At 53.5% G+C, this 11,558-nt stretch overlaps 1 long non-coding RNA gene across 1 annotated transcript; it reads left to right on the plus strand.

Annotated features, from left to right (window-relative positions):
* Positions 1 to 971, plus strand: LOC149127882 (uncharacterized). Its single transcript, XR_016229619.1, has 2 exons — positions 1 to 260; positions 652 to 971. It is a non-coding gene; the product is annotated as an uncharacterized LOC149127882 (long non-coding RNA).
* Positions 972 to 11,558: the final 10,587 nt, after the last annotated feature.

Consider the following 11,558-nt stretch of genomic DNA (forward strand, 5'->3'; position numbering starts at 1 on the left):
CTGCGTGTCCCCTGGGCTTGCTCAGTCCTGTCCCTTGGGTGGTGAGTCGGTGGTTGCAAAGAGTTCAGAGGCAAAGCCGCCAGGCTGGCTGGTTGGGGCAGGTCAGCAGCTCCTGCTGCAGCCAAGCTCTGCCTTGCGTGCCAACGGGCATCAGATGACTGCCTGGAAACCCTGAGACGGAGGCGGTGCGAGCAACGGAAAGCTGATCTGAGCGACTCGGCTCAGAAAAGTCTTCCTCGGAAGGCCATGCAACGTGGTGGGTAAGACGTCCACTTCCCACATCAGGCTCTCTGACATCCAGTTCCAACCCCCCCACAACGCAGACCCTGGGAGGCGGCAGTGATGGGTCCCTCACACCATAGAGGAGATCTGGGTGGAGTTCTCAGCTCCCAGCTTCGGCCAGCTTTGGCCAGGGCAAGCCCCAATCATTATGCACATTTAGGGAGTGAATTGGTAGATATAAGTGATCATTCTCCCTCTCTCCCTCTCTCCCTCTCTCTCTCTGTCTCTCTGTCTCTCTGTCTCAATCGCTCTCAATCTCTGCCTCTCAGAGATTCATGGAAGATGACTTAAATTCTCTGCCTGCCAAATATATATATATATGTATATGTATATATATATAGTTTTAATTTTATGCACTTATACATTTAGGGACAGCATTGTAGCTTAGCGGGTTAAGCTGCCGCCTGCAATGCTGGCAGAGCCCAGACTACATCACTTCCGATCCAGCTTCCTGTTAATGTGCCTAGGAAGGCAGCAGAAGATGGCTCAAGTGCTTGGGCTCCTGCCACCAATGTGGAAGACCCAAATGGAGTTCCAGGCTCGTGGCTTCAGCCTGGCCCAGCATCGGCTGTTGTAGTCATTTGAGGAGTGAATCGGCAGATGGAAGATCTCTCTCTCTCTCTCTCTCTCTCTCTCCCTCCCTCTCTCCCACTCTGCTTTTCAAATAAATAAAGCAAATCTTTACACAATCTATATGAGTTTATTTTACAAAGGAGGACTCCCACTGCAGGAAATGGACAATCAATACGGAGGACAGTCATTCCCAGTCTCCGAAAGACACCAGGACCTGCCCCTGCGCGGAAGCCACAGCGGCCTGAGTCATAAAAAGACCTCCTTGGCCAGAACGGGTAAGCGCCAAGCCTCTGAGTGAAGCCAGCAGTTGAATAAGAGCTGTGTACTGTATTTGTTTAAATTTCATGCCAGTGAATGTCCTGTGACGCAGGAGACAGGTTTATGGAGAGAGAAATAAAATGTTGACAAATGGCCCTCTAATCAACTGGAACATGCAATAAATCATTAGAATGCCAATAACACTTCCAGGACAAGCTTAGAAAGGTCATTACTGTGTCACAATATATCTTCCAGCACCAAACAAAGCAAACAGAACATGTTGGGAATAGGATTATGGGGGAAGCATCTGTCAGTCCTAATTAAGAATTAACTACAGATCGTATCTTGGGAGATGTATAATTTATTTTCCCTCTTCTTCCTCCCTACATACTGGCAAAAAAAAGAAAAATAAATCGATAAAAAAATTTAACCCGTTTGAGATCGGAGATGAGGTCCCAGGAGTAAGCCCCAAGTGCAGGCTGGGGCCAGCTGAGATCCTAGGAGTGCTGGCGGCAGGGACACGGGAGGGCAGGGGCCACGAACAGACAGCTGGAGAGATCTGAGCCAGCCGGGGCCCGGAAGCTTCTCCCTTTGCCCCAGCCCAGCCCAAGGCATAGTTTTACACCAGCAGGAATGTGGAGGGTTATTTAATACGTTGGCAACTAAGATGCATGAGCTAGAGAAAGGCAACAGGGAGGCTGGAAGTTAAAAAAGCAAAAAGGTGCCAAGTCCCTTCTCTGTGAATGTCTCCGTCACAACGGAGTTTGCCTGCAGGTTCTGAAAAACAAAACAAAACCAAAAAAAAAAAAAAAAAAAAAAAAAAAACCAAAAAAAACTGAACTAGCAGCGACTTAAACAAAGGAGTGTTTATTTTTCTCCTGTAACAGAGGTTCAGAGGTGGGAGGTGCTGGATCAGTTTTTGAAATGTCTGTCTTGTAATCTTTGGGGTGTTGGCTTTTGCCTTCTCTGACAGTCACATTATGGCTCCTGCAGCTCCAGACATCACGTCAGTGTTCAAGGGAAGAACAGAGGAGAAGGAAGCCACCAGCCTTTTTTTCCTCAGTTCTCAGGAAAGCAAGCATTTTCCCTGAATCCCCCAGCAAACTTCACACGGTCACCCCAAATAAAATCAGGGTCGTGCTGATGAGGAAGGAGGAACGGACCTTGCGCTGTGGCATGGCAGGGTTTGCCACAGTGGTGCATGGGGACTAGGGCCAAAGCAAGTGCCCTGCAGAGCAGGGGCCGGGCGGGTGAGTGCTGGCCTCTCGCTGTTTCCAGAAGGCTCTGTCTGTCCTGATTGCTGTCCTGGCCTCAGTGGGCAGCGGGTGTGCTGAGGTCTAGCTCGCTCTATGCTAACACGGCCCTTGTGCCACCTTAGAGAATCTCAGGCTAGTCACAGGAAAGTCAGTGCAGCACCCAAGCAGCACCAGCAGAGAGGAGAGAAGATACTCCAGCCTTCGCCTCCCACGTGGTTGCAAGCCATCAACCGTGGAAGCTGCATCAAGGCCCCAAGATGACTGTGTTGTGGACACGGGTTTTGCTCTTAGCCTCTCCTTGTTTGGCCATGCATGTGTGTGCGTGTGTGTGTGTGTGTGTTCGTCTTCCATTCAAGTTGTCCCTCTCCCCCTCTTCTCAGGAGCCAGGCCCTGCCCTGGGGTCTCGTGGGCAGGGATCTTCACCGCCGCACCTGTTTTTCTTCACACCACGACAGCCGCGATCGCCACCACGCCAAGCATTGCTGTTGTTTCTCTCCCGCATGCTTCCTGCCTTCCCTCCCTCCTGTCTCTTTCTGCTTGAGTTTGCATTTCGCCCTTTTATTTTCTTTTATTTTCTTTTTTGTGCTGACGGAGACAAGAGCTCATCCTGGCTCACCATTACAGGATTTGTTGCAAACTTCAAGTACAGGTTTATGACCGGCGGTGTCCTGGTTATAGTGCGGTTCTTACGGGCCCCTAATAAACCAGCTGCTCCGGGGGCCTCTTAAATTCCAGGGTGAAAGGTGGAAAGAAGGCAGCATTCAGCCCTACTACATTCAGAAATCCTCACTCACCCTCGAAGGCTGACTACGATGTTTTCCTTGTTGGGGGTGGGTAGCAAAAGCCTGTAACTCACGCTTGCCTGTGTAGACGGCAGCAGGCGTGGCTGGAGCTGGAAATAAGCACAAAGCACAGATTTCAAGGCAGTGGTACCATGTCTTGTGCCAACCCCCAACAGCCTGCTAACCTTAGATGCCAAGCACACAACATAGCCAGGCTCAAGTCTGGAGCGAGGAACTCCATCCAGGTCTCCCATGTGGGTGGTAGGAGCTCAGACCCTTGCATTGCATTCCACTGCTTTCCCAGGCGCGTTAGCAGGGAGCTGGATTGAAGTGGAGCAGCCGGGACTCGAACAGGCACCCATAGGGGATGCAGCCTCACAAGTAGAGGCTTAACCCACCACACCACAATGCCAGCCCCTGTAATCCCATTCTGAGATCCTTATACAAATCCCATTGTTGACTGTGCGTTGTGTCTGGGCAGAGCCGAGGCCAACAGTGGGTAGTTATAAGCCGCTGTCACGGAACCCGGGGCTTACTCCGCTCTGCCACACAGCACCCCCCTTTGGGATTCAAAGCTGTCGATGGCAGTGTCCACACCCACCTTTCTGCTGCCCCTGAGCCTTACAGAGTGAGGCAAGAGGAAGTAACCCCTTCTAGCCAGCGCTGGGCGCTCTCAGGAAGGTCACTCACCCTCTCTGAGCTCCGGCTTCCTTGTTTACAAAATGAAAGGTCCCGCTCATGATGGAGAAACCCTAGGATGCCTCGGGGCCTCTGTGTGAGAGGGGCTGTCCTGCCCTCTTCCACGTCTCCCATACTGAGGTTCCACGTCAAATGTGGCTGTGTGCGTGTGAGATTCTCCCGATGTCACAAAATGATTTTAATGTCTAAGGGCTCGTGGACCTGACGCTCTCCAAGACCCTATGGTGGCTTGATTGTCCTTCACAAGGAAGGTTCATGTGCTGGAAGCCTGGTCCCCACTGTCAGGGCACTGAGAGGCAGGCGACGGTCATGAGGGGGCAGGAGTGAGCAGGTGGATTAATGTGTTCCTTGAGAGACTAAGTTAGTTCTCTAGAGCCTGCATTGAGTCTCCCAGGAGGAAGCTAGGCCTGGTAGGACTGGCTCAGTTACCGCGAGAGTGGGTGGTTAGAAAGCAGCCCAGCCTCCCGCTCTGTGTCTCACACACATGCTCCCACCATGGGCTGTGACACACAAGGTGCTCGCTGGAGACCAGGCAGGTTACAAACGCCGTGCCCTTCCACTTCCAGAACTGTGAACTCTTGTCTTTATAAAGTCCCCAGCTCCAGAGAGTCTGCTATAGCCACAGAACGTGGACAGCCCACGTCCTCATGCTTCGTTCAGGCCACTGTCAGCATGGACCCGATGTCTCTGGCTGTGCACCTGCTGAGGCCCTGGTCCCTTGCCTGGCGAGTCCTTATGGCTCAAAAGAAATCAGCGTCCAGGGAACTCCCTGAGATGAACACCCTGGCGGGGGCGGCCCCAGCAGGTGGTGAGTGAGTTCCACAAGCCGGGTGTGGGGCAGGGGGCGGGGGGTCTCACGGTGTCAGGGGTGACCCTTTGATTTTTGTCTCTTGAGGATGTGACATTCTGAGATGCAGCCCTGGCGCCGTGGAAGAATGCGTGTTGAGATTACAGCTTCAAGCTGTCCCTTTCCCCGTCCCCATCCTGGATGGAGAACACCAGAGTCATGTGGCCTGCAGAGTGATTTTTTATTTATAAAGCTGTGCAATTTAGAGTGGTATTTCGGCTCACCTTAAGCTCTCCCGTCCAACCTGGCTTTCGCATTAAATGAAAACGATTAGTATTCGGAAACGCTTTAACATGAGGGTGGCCGTGTGACCGTGACCCCTGGGTTTATGTAAACCTGTTTTCATTACCAACCCGCCTGGGGTGGGGAGGCAGAGCTGGGAGAAGAGGAAGCCCTGCTGGTTAACGCTGTCCTTGCAAATGTTCTTTTGTTAGCGTGCTGGTCCTGCAGGACTCCCTTCTCATCACGCGCGCCCTGCTTAGAGGACACGGGGCAGGGGCTCTGGCTCCCGGGGAGGCTGCGCGGCCCTCCCTGCCTTTCCCTCCAAGCCTTCCCCATTCGTCCTGCACCCTCTCCTCCCCATCGTGCCCCTTCTCCCCCACGACCTAGCCCGGAGATCCACTGTGAGTCCACGGCCCCAGCCTGGCCCGCAGCCTCTTTTTGTGCAGCTCTGAAGCTAAGAACATTTTATGCCCTTTTTTTAAAGAATTATTTATTTATTTGAAAGAGTTACAAAGAGAGAGGAGAGGCAGAGAGAGAGAGAGGTCTTCCATCTGCTGCTTCCCTCCCCAGTTGGCCGCAACGGCCAGAGCTGGGCTGATCCGAAGCCAGGAGCCTGGAGCTTCTTCCGGGTCTCCCATGTGAGTGCAGGGGCCCAAGGACTTGGGCCATTTTCCACTGCTTTCTAGGGCCATAGCAGAGAGCTGGATCGGAAGCAGAGCAGCCGGGACTCAAACTGGCACCTATATGGGATGCCGGCACTGCAGGCGGTGGCTTTATCCACTATGCCACAGTGCCAGCCCCCTTTATGTATTTTAACGATTTTTTTAAAAGATTTTTAAAAAAATTTTTATTTGAAAAGCAGAGTTATAGAGAGAAAAGGAGAGAGAGAGAGAGACACAGAGAGAGAGAAAGATCTTCCATCTGTAGTTTCACTCCCCAAATGGCCACAATGGCCCTGGGACTGGACCAGGCCAAAGCCAGGAGCCAGGAGCTTCTTCCAGGTCTCCCACGTGGATGCAGGGGCCCAAGGACTTGGGCCATCTTCGGCTGCTTTCTCAGGCCACTAGCAGGGAGCTGGATCAGAGGTGGAGCAGCTAGGACTCGAACCGGTGCCCATATGGGATGCCAGCATTGTAGGACATGGCTTTACCTGCTACTCTACAGTGCCAGCCCCTTCATAATTTTTTTTAAAAAATCAAGAGAGGCAGCAGATTATGATTACGCCACCACTTACAATGCCAGCATCCCATGCCAAGGCACTGGTCCCAGCTGTGCTGCTTCCAATCCAGCTCCCTGCTAATGCACACCCTGGGAACAACAGAAGGTGGTCCAAGTACCTAGGTCACTGCACCCATGTAGGGGGCCAGGATGGAGTTCCAGGTTTCTAGGTCTGGCCTGGCCCAGTCCTGGCTGTTGCAGGCCTTTGGGGAGTAAAACAATGGACAGACGATCTCTCTCCTTGTGTCTCTTCCTCTCTCTGCCACTCTAAAAATCGAAAACAGAATAGTATTCCATGGCACAAAAATCCTATGGAATTCCACCTTTGGTGTCCTTACTGAAGTGTTCAGAAAACCCAGTGCTACTGGCTTACTTCCTGTCTGTGTACCTGTGCGGTAGAGACTGCAGCCTGAAGGGTTACTGTCCAGGCCTCTGCAGCCAGACAACCCCCCGCCACCCACTTGTTACCTGTGTGGCCCTGGGCAAGTCATACCAGCTCAAGGCCTGTCTCCACATCTGTAGAGTGGGGAGAATGGCAGCCCTGAGGCTACAGGTTATGGTGAGAACTGTGCACAGAAGTGACCAAGACCACTATCTGGGATCGTCACCCACAGGAAATGCGCATGCGGGCAGGGCTGCCTGCAGTCTGCACCACTCTGTGGCTGAGCTTCGAGGCTGGGATCACCACCCACAGGAAATGCACATGCAGGCAGGGCTGCCTGTCTCTCCCAGCCAGGACCTCATCACCTAAGAGGAGAGGTGACTGCTTCCCAGTGCATGGTGGCCCCGGTTGTTCCATCCCATCATCCCGCAAATGCACTCTGGAGAATCCATTTTCCGGATGAAGAAACTGAGCCTCTGCGAGTTTGGCTTGCTCAAACTCAGAAGCTAGTGAGTCGTGGGAAAGGAAGCACCTTCTATCTCTGTCCCCAGGTCGCTGACTTAGGGCCAAGTAAGGACTAGTGACTCCCCCCAAGGGGCTTTTGACCACTTACAGAGCCCCTTCTGCCGCGAGATATTAACATGGCCTTGATCAAGTCAGCTCCTATAATTGAGGATCTCAACACCCTGTTACACCTGCCACTGCTTCTCCCCAGTACTCTTTCCTAAAGCACACTCAGCAGCTGTCTAGGGTGAACCGTGTTTATACACGTGGCTGTCACTATGGGTAAGGATGTTGGGGAGGGGGCGTCTCCATGGGTCTCTGTGCCTGCTGGGCACTCCCCGTCTGTCTGCCAGGCTCTCTCTCTCTGCCTACCTGTGTTTACATAGCGCCTATCACCGGCCCATCAGCAGGCTTCCACAAAGCAGCTGTGTAGTGCAGGCAGACCAGGAGCACGGCGTAGGCGACTGACACTGTTAATTACTGCTTCGTTACACACAGGCGCTTCCTAAAGCAGCCCCGGGGTAGTGCGGGATGTCTCTGCGCATGTGCTCCTGCCCGCATCCTCCCCTATCACAACAGAACCTAGACCGTCACTGTCATACAGCAGGACACCAGGTCCACAGCGCTCACCCACGTGGCAGCAATATCTTACCACCAGAGCACCTGCAACCGAAGAGGGCCAACTTGTTTATTACCTGACAAGGATTTGGGTTGACCACAGGTTTAACAGGAGCCCAGAACACAACGTGACAGCGAAATAGAAGCAGATGTCCCAGATCACAGAAAGTAAAGACACCCCCCCACACACTGCATATGGTGGTGGACAGCCCACACATGCCGTCCCATGTCAAACCCCAAGAGGCATGTTGCAAGCCTGGAGGGTGTCCCGACGAGGGTGCCCAGGAAGGTGACAAGTTGAGTAACGAGTCACACAAGTCACGTGGAAGGAATTAAGTGGGTTTAATCTGGAGGACACACATTGCGAACGGGAAATAGGATCAGTGCCTTCACAAGTGTTCTCCTTGGGTCCAGCTGCCTGGGTTTCCACCAATGGAAACAGCAGCCGTGACCCTGCAATGCCTGGGAAGTCAGCGGATGCACCTACTGTAGCTTGGGGTGCGCTTGAGCTCCCGGAGAGTTTAGCTGTAACCCCAGGCTGCCCCCCCCCACCTTCCCAAGGCTTACCGTTCAAGGTCACCTCTGGCTCTGGGCTCCTGCTCCCTGTGCACAGAAGTTCAGGGAAGAAATGAAGCTCTTTGTCAACGCCTGTACTCACATGCACAGAGACACACGTGCAGAGACGCACTCCCGTCTACACAGCAGGCACAGTGGCGTAGGTTTCTCTACAGAGGAGCGAGGAAGGCGGTGGAGGCGAGGTTTACGCTCCAACAGCAGCGGCTTCACATGAGGCAGGAGGCGTCCTTGTTCTTAGAAGTCCTTTGCCCTCCCTATCACACCGTGAGCTTCACTGAGTCTTCCCTGCACCCAAGCCAAGCCTCTCTTCTGCTCTTGGCTTCTCTCTTTCACTCTTCCTCTGTTTTTTTTTCCTTCTTCCTTCCTTCTTCCCTTTCAGGAAGAAAAACAAACAAACAAAAAAAAGTACCCATTTTCTCCTGCAGAGTAACTTTCCCTCTCGATGTCTCAGATCCGGCGATTGAGATTTGCACCTGCAGCTGCCTTACCCACAGTGCCCCGGAACCCACGTATCTCCTTGCACGGAGAAAGTTCTGGGGCTGGATGCTAAGAAATCAGCATTCTACCAACCCGAGGGGACCCTGAGGAGGGCCGTTGCCCTGAGCAAGTACATTTGGGAAATTGTGCCTGCACGAACGCGTCTACAAAACCCTCCAGGAAGCTGATTAACCCTGTGACACCCAATATTTCTGGAGCTTTCTGGGCCACTGTTGTAGCCCACAGACCATGCCCTGTTGGTGCACACAGAAGACCTGGACCAGCCCTGGGGTGGGGGGTGGCGGCAGGGAGGGGCTCTGCCGTCAGACCCGGGAGCTGACGTGTTGGAAAGAATGAGTCCTGTCCCCCATTTGCTGGCTGACCTTGGGCCTACCCAAGCTGGTCCGGGCCCTCAGAGCTATGGGCTGCTTTGGTTGTGTGCAGTGGTTGACGTGGGCTATTCCCCGAGTCTGTCACCCCTGTCCTGCCTCTGCGGCACGGAGGTGCTCTAAGGATAAACACGTCCATTACGCGTGCAGCGCTGAGAGCTCCTTTGAGAAAGGCTTTTACATAAACGCCCGGCTCGGGCTCGTCTCGTGCCGACACGCACTCAGTCACTGGCCTTTTGAACGATTCCAGTTCTCCGCACAGGAAGGACACAGGCGATGCAGCACCTGGCCACGGAGCTCGCAGCCCAGCTGGGGACGGCTCCTCCGCTGGCCTCTGGGCGCCTCCACCTGCACACACGCACCAGGTGGAGCACGTGGAAGCTTTGGCATGGAGGCTAAACAGCAGAATCTTTCTCCCTGTGGACTTTTGTTCTGGCTCTGGGCTCTTCCTGTCCAAACTTGGACGGAAGAGAGAGGAAGGGAATTCTCCAGTCGCCTGGGATGGCTGGCAGGACTAGGACAGGCACGGCATGCTGCTTGTTTTTCCTAGGCTTGTTTCCAGAACCCCCACCCCACCAGTGTGTCCTACTGGAAATAGCCTGGTGCTCTGACCACTGTGCCACACTTCCCTACAGAGGTCGTCACAGCAGTTGGGGATCCCCAGTGATGGACGTTGTTGAGTTGACCATTGAAGCCAGGATCTGGAGGTGGATGTCAGAGTGCAGGGTTTGGTACCTGGCTCTGTTCCCAATCCAGCTCCCTGCTAATGCAGGCCCTGGGAGGCAGCAGACAATGGCTCAAATACTTGGGTTCCTGCCACCCATGTGGTTTGAGTTTCCAGCTCCTGGCTGTGGCCTGGCCCAGCCCTGGTCTTTGTGGGCATTTGAGGAGTGAATCAGTAGATAAAAATACTATATGTGTGTGTGTGTGTGTGTGTTCCTCTCTCTGCTTCTCAAATAAATTTGAAAAAGAATAAGCAACCGGAATCTTTCCAAGGATGCAATGGACATGTGGAAAGTGGAATCAGATACCTCACCCACCTAATCTTCATTCAACATTTCACTTCCTTTTAAAAATTAATTTTAGTTATTTGAAAGGCAGAGTTACAGAGGGAGGGATGGACAGAGACAGAGAGGTCTTCCATCTGCTGGTTCACTCCCCAAATGGCTGCAATGCTGGGGGCTGGCCCAGGCTGAAGCCAGGAGCCAGGAACACCATCCGGGTCTCCCATGTGGGTGGGTGCAGGGGCCCAAGCACTTGAATCATCTTCTGCTGCCTTCCCAGGTGCATTAACGGGCTGGATTGAGATAGAATAAGGGAGACTTCCTCGGCACGCTGGTGTGGGGTGCAAGTGTCCCAGGCAGCAGCTTACCAGCTGTGCCACGACACCTGCCTCAACGCACTGCGGTCATTTCTCACCTGCCGTGGCTGCTTTCTGCTCTGCACTATAACAAATGAAGCAACGTCCCCACCCTCTTGCAGTCCTATGGAAGGGACAGGCAAGAGGCAAATACAAGCCTGCACCAGAGCTGTGTAATGATGAGTGCTATGAAGACGACTCAGGAAGAGAGGAGGTAGAGCCACGGGGCCGGAGCAGGGCAGGGCAAGGGTGCTCGGGACTCAGGAGAGCAACACTGGGAAAGTGGCCTTCGACGGGAGACTTGCAGGGACCCGGAGAGTAAACCATGGGGGGAGGGGGTGGTGAGCCTTCCAAGAGAAAGGGAACAGTGAGAGCTAGGGCTCTGAGCTTGGTCTCTGCCCAGTGCACTAAGGTATGGGGGCCGGGGGCTGGAGTGTCTGGAGCAGGGTGCAGGGCCCCAGGAGGGAGATGAAATAAGGGGAAGCAGGTAGAGTCCAGATCATGGTCAAGACCATCACAAGGGATCTTCCACATCTGACTCCATGATCGCGTGACTACGTCCTGATGCCTGGTACAGCCAGCACCGGCAGCTGACTGCTATAATTCTGGTGTGCATGCTGGCGTGGGTTCCGGCCTGAGTGACACTGTGCTGTCAGGGGCTGGTAAATGCACCTTGCTCCTGGAGCAGGGGCCCAAAAGGAGGGAGTTACTTCCACTGTTGCCATTTCCGGCAAGACGGCCCACAGTCCCACAGCAAGGGCTTACCTCTCTTCCTCCCCCTCACATGTAAAACACACACATAGATGCTGTCTCAAACGCACTAGCACTTGTAACACGTGGCCGCCCTTCCTTTTGATTCCATTGCATTCTCTTACCTGCGTCAACACCCAGGCAAGACCAGGCCTCAGCTTCTCATGGGAACACATATCTCGGGCATCGAAAGTCTAAAAGACAATGCATGAGTGCTTGAAGGCACCAAGAAAAATCAGGGGACACGGAGCCAAAGGCACTGAGGGTTCCCTCCAGGAGACAGTGACCCTGCAATTGTGCGCATTTGCAAGCAGCATCCACAGCCAAATCTGAAGACTCGGACCTAGGGTGTCATCCTGTTTATT

The sequence above is a fragment of the Oryctolagus cuniculus genome, chromosome 2 (assembly GCF_051225735.1).
Source record: "Oryctolagus cuniculus isolate XC-2025 breed Fujian yellow rabbit chromosome 2, ASM5122573v1, whole genome shotgun sequence".
NCBI classification, from domain to species: domain Eukaryota; kingdom Metazoa; phylum Chordata; class Mammalia; order Lagomorpha; family Leporidae; genus Oryctolagus; species Oryctolagus cuniculus.